This window comes from Pantherophis guttatus, chromosome 2 (assembly GCF_059756535.1).
Source record: "Pantherophis guttatus breed Tessera chromosome 2, ASM5975653v1, whole genome shotgun sequence".
In the NCBI taxonomy this organism is placed as follows: Eukaryota; Metazoa; Chordata; class Lepidosauria; order Squamata; family Colubridae; genus Pantherophis; species Pantherophis guttatus.
The window spans coordinates 135,293,248-135,306,729 of NC_142064.1; the positions used below are offsets into that span (position 1 = coordinate 135,293,248).

Sequence of the window (13,482 nt, forward strand, 5' to 3'; positions counted from 1 at the left end):
GACTCAGGGCGGTGTACAGCCAAGTAAAAACACATAAATACATAATACATAAATTAAGAACAGATTAAAAGGAAATATCTCAATTTGGCCCAAAATTTAAAAAGACAAACAAATTTAAAATCATTTAAAAGGATTTGTTAGGCCAGCCCGGCTTGTTGGAAAAGGAAAGTTTTAAGGGCACGGCGGAAGGCACATAATATAATAATATATAATATAATATATAAACCATAAATATAGCTTTAAGACTGCTGTGTTGCTGTATTGCATCATACTGTGTCCTGATTGGTTAGCTCTGTAGCCAATGTCCTTAAGAGGGAGCTAGAAACATGGTTTGTTTCTCTTTACTTCTTTTTGATGCTCTTTGCTGTGTTTGCTACTGTTTGCAACTGTTTATCATGTATGACTACAACGACTGGTAAGAAGACTTTGTTACTGGATTATCCCTGGACTATTGTTTTACTATCTACTGCTTTATACGTGTATGACCTGGACTGTTTATTGGACTGTGCCTTATTACTATTTCCTGAAAGTAAACACAACTCAGTGTATCTCTATGTTGACTGTGTTATTTCCTAACTACTCTCAATCGCTTTTCATGTGCACACCCTTGCTACTCAAGGGTTGCTCTTTTTTTTTTTAATTTGATTTATATGCCGCCTTTCTCCGGAGATTCAGGGCGGCTTACAATGCGTTAAGCAATAGCCTTCATACTTTTGTATATTTATACAAAGTCATCTTATTGCCCCCACAATCTGGGTCCTCAATTTATCTACCTTAGAAAGGATGGAAGGCTGAGTCAACCTTGAGCCTGGTGAGATTCGAACTTACAGTAATTGCAGACAGCTGGTGTTAATCACAATGCTTTTAGTCTGCTGAGCCACTAGGCTCTGCAAATTCCTTAACACTGCGTTAATGATTGTTTCTAATTATCTTATTACTGTTTTTGAGTTCTTAAGATCCAGGGCCATGCAGTCCAACTGCCAAAACCTGAACCTAGTGTATCAGGTGGAATTAAGTGATTCCACTTAATTTAAAATTGAAACACCATCCTGTTTTCAGAGATAGAGGTAGGAGATTCCAATTAAAGTTAAATATACTTATGCAGTATAAAATTACTGCTTTATTCTACATGGCAATGGGGAAAGAATAATGTTCTATATAAGAGGCAAAATTATTCTGCCAGAAATAATGAAATATTATGAATGCTATATCTGGAGATTGTCATAAGCATGACTCACATTTAGTAAAGAACAGAAGAAATTTCCTACACCGAAAGAAAACTGCCATTTTATTGTGTATATTTATTTAATAGGATGTAACACTGCATCCCTTTGATATAAAGCATAAAGAACATCTACTTTAGTAGATATTTGCTACTTTGATTCCTTCTGGTTCAACAAATAGCAAAAATTACCATTTCAGAAGTTTCCTGTAATTATTGTTTCACAGGGGGGACAATGTTGTCTTGTATTTTTTTTTTTCCCAACCCAACAGAATATTTAAAAAATAGATGGAGGGGCAATGCCCTGTCTGCCAGCAGGGCAATTTTCATAACACAGAACAGATTAAGGCCAAATTTGATGTTTGTGTGTGTGTGTCGGGGGTCAGATTTAAAAATGGATCAAAACTGGTCAAGAGCTACCAAGGAGAGGAAAAAAAATAATAAATTTCTCTAGTGCCTCTCTATAGGAGAGGCAACTGGATGGTATCTTGGAATGCTGATGACTGTCTCATTCTAGGCTTTTCTCCTAGTCATGTGACCCAGAGTTCTGATGCTATTAAGCAGGGGTGTCAAACTCAAGGCCCGTTGGCTGGATCCGGCCCACTGGGTGCTTAGGTCTGGCCTCGGTACCTCTGTGTGGCCCTCCAGCACTCCGTTTTTGCTGGCAGAGGGTTGCAGGAGGCCGTCACAGCCAAAAACGGAGTTCGGGAGCCAGTTTTCCCTGGCAAAGCGCTTGGGCCACCACAGGTGCTCCCGACACAAGTGATGTCAAGCTGGCCATGCCTACACTGGCCACGCCTACACCGCCCCTCCTCCTGATGTCAAACACAACTCTGGTGCAGTCCTCAATGAAATCAAGTTTGACACTCCTGCTAATAAGGGATCATAATGAATCCCAGAATCCAGGATCTGCTGGCTTTCCCTTCCTTGTGTTTGAACAGTACTGTATTATATTATATACCTGTTGTACAACAGAGAAATGTGATAATTTACCTGCCTTCACGTACTATAATAAAAACCAAAGGCTCTTTCCTGGCATTTTCGATTTGAAGAGAAACCTGCCCTACCAAAGAGAAGAGCAATATATAAATGTAAGGTTTTGTTGTTGTTTTTTAAAGAAACTAGCTGCTTTGTTTAGATTATTTCAGATAAAACATTGGCTCACTTTTGCAATGAATTTGGCAAGAGGAATAAAAAGATAAAAGCTATTTCCTGAACTCTCAGCACACGGGAAGAGGTATATTTTTGCCTGCAGTGCAAAATAAAACAACATATTAATACAACATTGAATTAAATGTTTCAAATGTATTGACATTCCATGTTAGGGAAAAGAGAAGGTGGTATCTAGTAATGCTATAGTTTACTATTGCTGATTAACAGGATTTCAATGTTTGTAGGTAAATCTATTAAACATTTGTTGGTGGAGTCCTTTTTGGGTGCTTGGTCCCTTGGTGCTCTCTGAGCTTGTTTTCTTGCAAATGTTTTCTTGCAAATGTTTCATTACACAACTACCCAATGTCTGTAAGAAAACAACCAAGTCCTTGGTGCAGAAAGCACCAGGGACTCCACAATTCAACTCTGAGCTACAAGTATTATCTTTTTTTTTTTTTATTGAAAAAGTTTTTCAAATACAGATTTTTTCCCCATTTCCCCCCCTCCACCCTAACCCCCCCTCCCCCTCCCCTCCCCCCATGACTTCTCCAAAATAAAATCCAAATTAACATCAAATTATATAATACTTTACCATCCTTTTACACCCCCCCTCACATGCTAACCATTTCTTTCTAACATTATTATTATATCCCCCCTATACTATACTATACATTAATCCAGTTGAAAGACATTACAGAAGATATTATATGGATTACAAATTTAAAGTCATTTGAGGATTTTATTGATAAATATTTGTTTCCTCCACTTTAAATAAATGAAATATGATGCATTTAATAATAGTTTGAACATAGATTTTCAAAAAGGCAGGCACAGGGCCAATAGCTTGCCCTCCTATCCTAATATCTAAAGCAGTGAATTAAAAAATGGAGTAGACATAAATTTTTAAAATAAGGTGTAGTGCAATGGATGCATATATTACCCATTTCTTTTATAATTTTGTAAACTGCCCCAATCTGGTCATATATCAGGCAGTGAACATCGAAACAGAAGTAAAATAATCCTTGGTATAATATCTAATAACTTCAACAGATTCATCATAGAAAGCTGCCTATGATGGATGGCCACAATCAGCTGGGTTGAAGGCTTGCTTGGAAAACAGTTTTCAAATGCAGGAAAGGATGGGGCCAAGTATTTTGGGGGATGACATCTTCCAAATCTTAGAGCTGTTTTAAGTTAACCCAAGTGAAATGAGTTCATTTTTAGACAAGTTATCCTAAGCAAATCTATCAAGTTATCCTAAGCAAATAAAATAAAATACAAGACCATTTGCAACCTCTCCAGCTTTGCACCTCCAGACAAACATAATAAACTACAAATGGAATAGCAGTACAGGTGCTGAAAGTACTGTCAGATCCATGATTTTTTTTGCTTCTCACAAGTTCCCCCATTTTGGCATTACTTAGCTGTTTTAAAGAATGTAGTATCTTCATATGAATGGAACCTGCAGAAGAATTCATCCCAAATGAAAATGTATACCAGTATTACTGTTATTACTGATTGGTTAATGATGTTGTTTATTTGTTAATAATGTGGTTAGTGTGGAAGTTTTTAACTGGCTGATTATTACAGTACCATGATCATCAAATGTCCCCAGCAGTGTGGGACAAACAAATTAGTAAGATTCCTTCCATCTCTCTCTTACTTATACAAGGAGCTCATGGCCAGCTACAAGGCTAACTTCATCTCATGGCTCATCCGTCTCTCAATCTGACCTTCATACCAATCCAGGGAGCATGAGGGAAGTCAGAATGAGAAAGGGTGTCCAATCTCACATGGCTGTGGGGATCTGAACAGAAATCTCCTGTGCAAAGGATCTGGATTGCACATAAATTCCAGTTCATAATGTTTATTGCTAAAGCCAACACATAAGGATTTAGTTAACTAACATACAATACTAAATTGGCACCAGATAAGGTCAACGGAATTCAAGAGGGGTTAGACCTAGATTGTTTATGAAAATGTAAGGACTCTAGGCTGATGACTCACTTAACTCCACCCTTCCAACTCTGTCTGCTTTTCTATATGAAGTCACCTTAATTTTAGAATCATAGCCTGTACATTGCCTTACACCAGAAGTCCCCAACCTTTCCAGTTCTAGGGACTGGTGCAGGAAGTAGCCCTGGGGATGTGGGGGGGGGGTGTAGGGGGGAAAAATGGTTCTGTGTAAGCAGCGTGCATGTGCTCACCCACTGTTTGTGCAAATAGAGTTTTGCCCACTCGCCCACCGCTTGTGTGACCCAATTCCCAATAGGGGTTGGGGACACCGCCTTACACAATAGCATTTACATGTATACTTATTATAATATTACATCAATACTTCATTCTGGAGTCTCTAGGAGACCAGAAATGTACTGTCTTTCACCAGCCATCTGAGCATGTGTGAACATCTATTGCACAAACACTGCCTCTCAAATCACGCCAAGAGGACTGTGGACAGAATAATTCAGCAGGCACTAAAGCGATGCTGCCACATCTCTTCATTTCCTGCTCAACAGGATTATTTTTAGAACGGTTATCACATAAAATTTGAAAATGATTAGCTCTAATTATCACATTTTGTTGCTATGTTGGTCCATGACCAAAATAAAGATTTTGGTGTGATATGTTAGGAATGGTTCATGGGTGAAGACAAGAAACTGTCATCCTCAGCAATAACTCAGCGATTCATCCAAATTTCTTATATAGGACACTCCCAGCTATACCGGTGATCTTATTTTACAGCATTTTCTATGGATAATGTTTTAGATAGCAGAGGTACCTGTCAAAATGTATAATGTTAAACCGATGCTCACTCAACAATCCTTTTCAAGCACATTCTTCTTTACAATCCTCTAGTCTAGTTCTTACTAAGAGGATAGGGTCTTCCTTGTACTTCTTGAGATTATAGGCAGGCACTCACAAAATTGTAAATAGCATTTCAGAGGGAAGGTTATTGGAGGTTTTTTCTCCACATCTGGATTATTATGCAACACAAGTTTTAGAATGAAGGACAGAATGGATAGAAGCAATATGGTTCATATAGCTTTTACCACATTTAACAGCCAGATCTTTAGTTTGTTGTTAAATCTATAAAATGTAAAGGAAGCAGGGAGGGAAAGGGTGTTGAGAAGCTGTTGTGGAATTTGTGTCCTTTGGCCTAGATCTCCTCATTCCTTAATTTCAGATTTCACAGGATTTAAGCAACATTTTCAAGGCTAACCATTATGTGACTGAGTGAAAGATCTATGGCTTTCAAAGATGTTTAGGCATTTGTGGGCGAAGGGCTAAATATGGGAGCAGACATATCTGATTATTTGCTCCAAATATATACCATTTGATAAAAGCTACTACTTACTGTTTTAGCAACAGATTGGAGAGAAAAGGAAATAAAATATGAAGAGTTCCCCTTTCTTTTTTGCCCCAGTGCTACAATTGAAAAACATCACCAGATGTCACTTTTCAATCCCCCCTACACACACTCTTTCTCTCTCCTGCCGCCCTGATCCTTTGAAGGCTACAATCGCATAGCTAAATCCCCCATTGCAGGCGATGGAGCTTCCCGAGTAGACAGATGCACGATTGCTCTGTTACAGCTAATAAAACAATTGGAGCTCGGATTCGGAATCTATAAATAGCCCGAAGGAAAGCGCTCAGACTTTTTCCTAAACTAGAAGCAGGACGACACCGTTGCTTTTCCAACTCTTTTTGGTCTCCTTGTTTATATATACCCCGTAATAGCCACCAATCCGTCTGCAGAGGAACCTCCAAGGGCGCACAGAAGATCTCTTGCGTCGGATTTTCAAAATACGAGCCACAATAAATGGGATCGCCTTTGCCTTTACACACGGCGTAGGTCTCGGTTTTGCCGACAGCTTTTCGCCTTTCTCGAATTTTCTCATTATTTATGTATTTAGGGTCGAGCTCCGGTATTGAACAGAAGCTCCATGGCTGCGCTCGGGCTCCAACGAGTTTCTTCTTTCCCGCGCAGTTCGCTCCGAGCACTCGCGAACTTCCCTGAATTTCTCCTTTCTTGTTCGCTGCCCGCTCCTCCACCCCATCCGCAGCCCAGCTCATCCTGGCTCTCCCTTCTTGCTTGGAGAGGAAGTCCCGTTCTTTTTCACCTGCCTCAACGTCAGTGCACCCCCGTTTCGCACCTCCTTACCCCGCCCGCAGGCTTTGCCCAGGTCAAGTCCTCGCCCGCCACCGCCTCCTTTACCCACCCATCCCCCGGCATCGTCCCCGATGCTCAACTCTTCCAACTCCCAGGGGAAGCTGGAAAGGCGCGCCCTCCAGGCGACGACAGCCCTTCATCCCGCGCTTCAGCCTTCCTCTGGATAGCATGAAGGATCCTCCCTCAAGTGGTTTCCCCCGACCCAGATCCTGACAGGGAGCACGATCCCAGTTCCCACCGAAAGCCTTTTCCCGCACGCCTCCCCATTCACCCCGAGATGGGTTGCTTTTCCCGACAGAAAACCCAGAAACACCGCCTTTTCCATGCCTCCCCACCCCACTCCCCCCACATCGCACCCACAGCTTCCCCTGCAGCCCGCTGCTGCCATCCCCATGGACTAACCCCGTCCCCTTTCCCTGATTTCCCCACTAGCCTGATTCCCAAGACTTCCTCCACCACCTCCCCTCTCTTAAGCAGCCCGTCCCGGTCCCGACATCCAAGAGGACGGATCGTCCTCCAAAGCTCCATTTCAAACCACCACCACCCATTGATTCGGGAGGGGAAGACTCCCCGCTCCGACCCCCAAGACCCACTTCTGTTTGAGCACCAACTTCCCCACCGTCTCCCAAATATCCCGTTCGATCGATCGGACTCCCTTGGCTTAAGTCCCTCCATTATTTTGATTGAGCCCCCTCCCCGATCGGAACCCCCCCCCAAAAAAAATCTTTCCACAGACCACATACAACGTGGTCCCAACCCCGTCCTCCCCGTTCCCTTGCGCCCCGTTCCCTGTTTTCTCCCCTCTCTCTTTATCATAAATATATAAATTATGCTAATTAAGACCATTGCATATTCACCGAACCGGGTCCCCCCCGCCCCCCGATCCACGCCATACCGGGCCGCCGCACCCCCACTCACCGCTGTGCAGCCGGGAGAGAACGCTTGCCCCCAGCCCGGGCTGGGGCTCCGCCGAGCCGATCTCCCCCCCTCCCCACACTTTTTCTTTTTTTTTCCTGGGGAATGATTAAAAATTCATCTCACAGCAGCTGGAGCGAAGGTTGCTGCACAGACACAAAAAAGGGGGGGCAGTGCTTGTTTCTCCCCCCCCCAGGCCCAGTCGGCCTCAAATCCTGCTGGAACCGCAGCCCCCGAAGGTTTGCATCAGGGATGCCCCCCTCCCCATCTCCAGGTACAGCCAGCGAAGCTCTTACCCCGCCTGGGGGGGGCTGGAAGGCAGGGGCAGATTTTGATACTCGGGATTTTTTAGCTGCTGCGTCATGAACATAATTTATGCAAAGGCCTTTGCCGCATCCTGCATACCCCCGAGGTTGCCACTAGGTGGAGCAGAGAGGCCCCCTCCCCTTTCCAGCCGGCTTCCCCTCCCGCCCGTCCCATTTCCCCACCCACAACTCTCAATGCGAGGAAGGCTTCTTGTGCATATATAATATATTCTTTCTCTTTTCCTTTTTTTTCCCCCCTCTTCCGTTCTCATCAAGTCAGAGAAAGGGGGTGGCGGTGGCGGAAAGCTGCCCAAACTGAAGGTATTTCAGTAGTATGTGTTTTTGATGCTGTCTAAATCTCTTCTCAGCTTCAGACTGAAATGTACTATAAAGGCAGATCTAATTTTCCCAATCCTGCCAAATGCTTTTGGACGAGGTCTGGATGATATTTTTTTTTTAAAGTTCAGCTAGATTACTGCAGTCAGCCTGACAAAGGACAGGTAAACAAACTGCAATGACCTAGAGAATTAAAGCAGAAATCCAGTCGTGCTGTACAGTATCCTAGTCTAAAAGTAACTCCCATTCTGCGGGAGGGTTTTTTTTTTTTAAATAAGCATGCAGATAGTATGCTGCCAGTATTCTTTCTCCAGCAAAGGTTTGTGCTGTAGCTTAAGCAAAAAATCAGTTCTTCCATGAGCATTTCCACTGCTACAGACAGACTATATGGTTGATTTACATTGGGAGATGGTTGGAAATTCAGTACAAAAAAAATACCTATAGGTTCAGCAAAAGAGAAGAGGAAAAAAGAAAGGAAAGGAAAGAAGGAAGGAAGAGGAAGGAAGGAAGGAAGGAAGGAAGGAAGGAAGGAAGGAAGGAAGAAAGAGAAAGAAAGAAAGAAAGAAAGAAAGAAAGAAAGAAAGAAAGAAAGAAAGAAAGAAAGAAGAAAGAAAAAGACCAATACAGAACTGTACTGCAGTTTGCTTGATAAGAAAAATAAATAATTCTGGTGTCTCCAAGGAAACAATAAACTAATCTCTCTTTTTCAATGGCAAATTGTTGTTTACCTGACATGTTAGCCCTTCAAGTTAGGCCAAGTCAAGAGACAGATTTGGCGGTGATTCCAAGAATGTGCTTTACAGGTAGTCCTTGATTTACAACTCCATTTGAGCCCAAAATTTCTGGTGTTAAGCAAAACAATTGTTAAGTGAATTTTGCCCCATTTTATGACTTTTCTTGCCACAATTGTTAAGTGAATCTGGCTTTCCCATTGATTTTTTCTTGTCAGAAGGTTGCCAAAGGTGATTGATTACATGACCCTGGAAACACTACAACCATCCTAAATATGAGTCATTTGCTAAGAGCCCGAATTTTGATGACTTGACCGTGGAGATGTTACAATGGTTGTAAGTATGAAAAATGGTCATTTTTCAGTGCCTTTGTAATTTTGAATGGTTACTAAATGTACTGTTATAAATCAAGGACTACCAGTATAACAGTAGGGTAGAATAACAGAAGTTGGAAAGTCCTTCAGAGATTTCCTCTGCCCCACTTTATATTGAACAAAATCAAGGTAGGGTTATTTTGAGTTTCATTCTCGTGCTTTCCTCTCTCTCAGAATAAAGTCATATTTTCTCCAAATTCCCTCTTAAGGGTTGGCTCATTTCTTCCTCATTCCCAAGGTCTACATTCCTTCACCCTTCTACCCACAGAGACCACAATTCAGGTTATTTTTTTACACTGCTTATCTATCTATCATTCTGTGATTCTAAAGGACTTAAATCATAAACTTTATTTTGGAATTTAGTGGCAAGGAAAGATGATTGCCCCAACTTTGCAAATCAGTAAGAGACAATATATGATAACTTGCAGTACAAAACTTGGTTAGGATTTTGTATTCTGAATATGACCCAGAAAGAGGTCATTGTGGGAGGGCTAGTTTAACAGAGAACCATTCAAGCTTTCTACAAAATATTTCATTCAGGATAGAGAAAATATCACATGAATAAAAGTATTTGCATATGCAAGTAGTCCTTGACTTATGACTTACAAGCACTCCTTTAGTGACCGTTCAAAGGCACAGTGGGCTTGAAAAAAGTGACTTTTGACCAGTCCTTGCATTTATGACTATTGCAACATCCCCACGGTCAAGTGATCAAAATTTGGGCCCTTGGCACCTGGCATGCATTTATGATGATGGCAGCATCCCAATATCATGTGATGACCTTCCTAGCCAGCTTCAGACAAGCAAAGTCAATGAGGGAAGCCTGATTCACTTAACAGGCACATGGTTATCTTTAACAATTACAGTGATTCACTTAGCTATCATTGGGGCAGAAAGGTTGTAAAATTGAGCCCAAGTCACTTAACAACCACCTTGCTGAGCAATGGAAATTCTGGTCCAATCATGGTCATAAGTTAAGGATATCTATAATTTAAGTTATCATTTCCTATCCAGCTAGATCTTTGATTCACCTAATTCAGTACTGTACTATAACTGCTTAGTGACAGTGTCCATCCTGAGGCTAAATGTGGGACTTTTGCAAAACACCAAGTTGCAGGCTGCATTCTGTCATCTCTTTGATGTACATTGGTCAACCTCTAAAAATTATAATGTACTTTGACATGTGAGAGTACAAATCATCGTTTACTTCTTTGAGCCCAAAGAGTCTGTTTTACATTGGATAAACACACCAGATCAAAGCTGTGCTCTGAGTAAATGAATGAAGAAAGGACATGAGCATTTAATGGAAACAAATTAGAGTAATAACAGAGCTGAATTTATAGCTTCCAGAAATTTAGTCCTGTTTGCCATATATAGCCAGCTACTGCTTTTCTAAACATGAAACCAAACCACATTTGCGATCAAAGCAAATGTTTAGGAAAAAAAGGTTGTCTGCATCCAGATCCATGAAGCATATGAACATTAATATTATTCATGTTCTTTTTCTGTAATGTATACCCAAGTAACATTGTCAACATTTTCAGTAACAACTGAATCCATTATGGTAAAATGTGTCTGCTCTGGTACAGCTGGTTTCAGACATCATATTGCAATTCAGCTAAGAACTTAGTTTGCATAGGCTGCCTGGTGATTATGAATATTTAAATACATCCATCTCACTGAATTTAGGCTCATTTACATACATTGGCATACTATTAATATAATACATTCAGGAAGGTAGAGCACATTAATTTTTTAGCTCAATCAAGAGATCAACAGAAATTCTTTCTAAAGCAACATTTTAGAAAGGGGGGGCAAAATATACTTTAAAAAATAAAACCTCTTTATAGATGTTAAGAAATGCACTACGTAGAAATCTTCATAGATTTTTATTCCTTTTGCAATAAATCTGTATTTATTGAGGTTATTGTAGTTAGAGATTGCTCCTTTATCATGGTCAAAACTCCCATTTATACATTCTCTCTGCATTCTCTGACAGGTATTCTTTAACGGCTCCATTTAAAAAATAACCTATATGCCCATTTTGAAACTTCCTGATGCTATTACTAATCTATACTTACCTATGTTCAATAGTAAAGCTAAATTTCCCCTAAAATGACTTTTCATTTAGATATTGCATAAGTACTAAAAAGAGCAAAAAAATGCCAAAGTTGAATTATACATCTTTTTCAAGGTGATAAATGGTGCTTAACATAAAGCTATAAGGGACTATAAACCTACCAGTAGTGTAAAAGTATGTAGTATATTTATATGTGTATGTGAAATATCTATCAATTGATATATATCTCTAGAGATATAGAGATATATAGAATAGAATAGAATAGAATAGAATAGAATAGAATAGAATAGAATAGAATAGAATAGAATAGAATAGAATAGAATAGAATAGAATAGAATAGAATTTTTATTGGCCAAGTGTGATTGGACACACAAGGAATTTGTCTTGGTGCATACGCTCTCAGTGTACATAAAAGATATGTTCATCAAGAATCATAAGGTACAACACTTAATGATAGTCATAAGTTACAAATCAGGAAACAATATCAATATAAATCGTAAGGATACCAGCAACAAGATTAGATAATAAAGATTAGATAATCATGCTGCAGCGTGATTCTATTCGTTGTTGAATTTCATTTTTTCTCATTAATCTATACTCAGTACCCCATAATGACAAAGTGAAAACAGAATTTTAGTATTTTGGCATAGGTCAGTGATGGAGAACCTTTTCGGCACCGAGTGCCCAAACTGAAACGAATGTGCGTGCATGTGCAAGCGCACCAGAACCCCAGAAGCTCAAAGACAAGTTGGCCACTGCGCATGTGCACACCGGCCTCCTGGTCTTCGGGTTTCCAGGGCTCCAGCACACGTGAAAATCAGCTTGCCAGCACACATGCGCACGCTGGAAACTAGAAGAGCAGAGGACTCTGTGTGCCACCTCTTGGCACGCATGCCAAAGGTTCGTCATCACGGCTATATAACTTCAACTCTTGTAGATTCATGAATGTGCAGAACAAACTGTTAGGCGCAAAGCTTAAATAATTCATGAGTAGAAAAATATTCTTATTTTAAAAAGTGGGAAAGAGTCCTGGATAAATTTAGAGTAAAGCCAGGCTCGCTGCAAATTCATTATGGCTGCTCACTTAAAAGGAGAAACAGTTTGAAAGCAAGAACTAAGCTGTCAGAGATAACAATTGTCTCAATCTCAGGATTTTCCTGGGTAGAGAGAAATGGATTCCAGATGAGCTTCTCTTCCCATTGAAACCATCTGCATTTTCTTTTTTTCTCTTTATGCACAAAAAGTTGAAGGAAAGGCAGAAAAGATCTCCAATATTTTTTGCTAGGTTAGAGGTGATGCTGAAGATATATCCTGAATGTTTATCCCTTACTAGTTCTATTTGATGAATAGAAAATAAACTGCTTTTACTTCCTCAAAAGACAGGAATATTTTGAAAGATTCTTATGGCTGATAGGGGATTCTTATACTTAACAGAATAACAGAGTTGGAAGGGATCTTGTAGCAGTGGTGGATCTCAAATGTTTTTACTACCGGTTCTGTGGTTGTGGCTTGGGCATGGCAGGGGAAAGATTCTATAAAATCTCCATTCTCACCCCACTCCAGAGGAAGGATACTGTAAAATCTCCATTCCCTCCCCAATCCAGGGGAAGGTTTCCCAATCCATTTTCTCCCGATCAGCTGGGATTTGGGAGGCAGAGAATAGATGGGGGCGGGGCCAGTCAGAGGTGGTATTTACTGGTTCTCCGAACTACTCAAAAGTTCCGCTACTGGTTCTCCAGAACTGGCCAGAACTTGCTGAAACCCACCTCTGCCTCGTAGGTCATCTAGTCAAACCACCCCCCAAGTAAATACTTAATTAGACACTTAAATCAGTTAGCTGATTGAGGTGTGTGAATATCCAGTTTTTCCACTGTGAAAATCTCTTATCTCCTTGTCTTCCAGTTTTTCAAGTTAAATGGGACCCAAAGAAAAAACTTTTTCCATTTCACTCCTAAATTAGAAATTGTGGGCAGAGGCTTTCAAAGGGAGGCAATAATGTATAAGAGAAAAAAACATCACTTCTTGTAACATCCTCCGTACACTATAGTCTTCCTCAATCTGGTGTACATCAAATGTTTTATATACTGTATTGATGAAAGCCAAGCTGTTGTGAAATTACAAGCATGCTTTCATGTATTTTGCACTGAGGAGAGGTTTCCGTCTAGACATTCTGCCATAAAGCCCATATCGGTGGAG

The 13,482-nt window shown here is 40.6% G+C and overlaps 1 protein-coding gene across 3 annotated transcripts in view; it reads right to left on the reverse strand.

Annotated features, from left to right (window-relative positions):
* Positions 1-13,482, reverse strand: part of POU6F1 (POU class 6 homeobox 1) — a 52,371-nt gene that overhangs the window by 30,078 nt on the left and 8,811 nt on the right. Inside the window, exon 1 of one of the 3 annotated variants that reach the window (XM_034412220.3) lies at positions 7,464-7,881. The exons of 1 other annotated variant lie outside the window; for it this stretch is intronic. The gene's annotated coding sequence lies outside the window, so the exon portion shown is untranslated. Of the gene's footprint in view, positions 1-7,463; positions 7,882-13,482 lie in introns of those variants that run through there. One more of the 3 variants, XM_087886815.1, reaches the window with a different exon arrangement.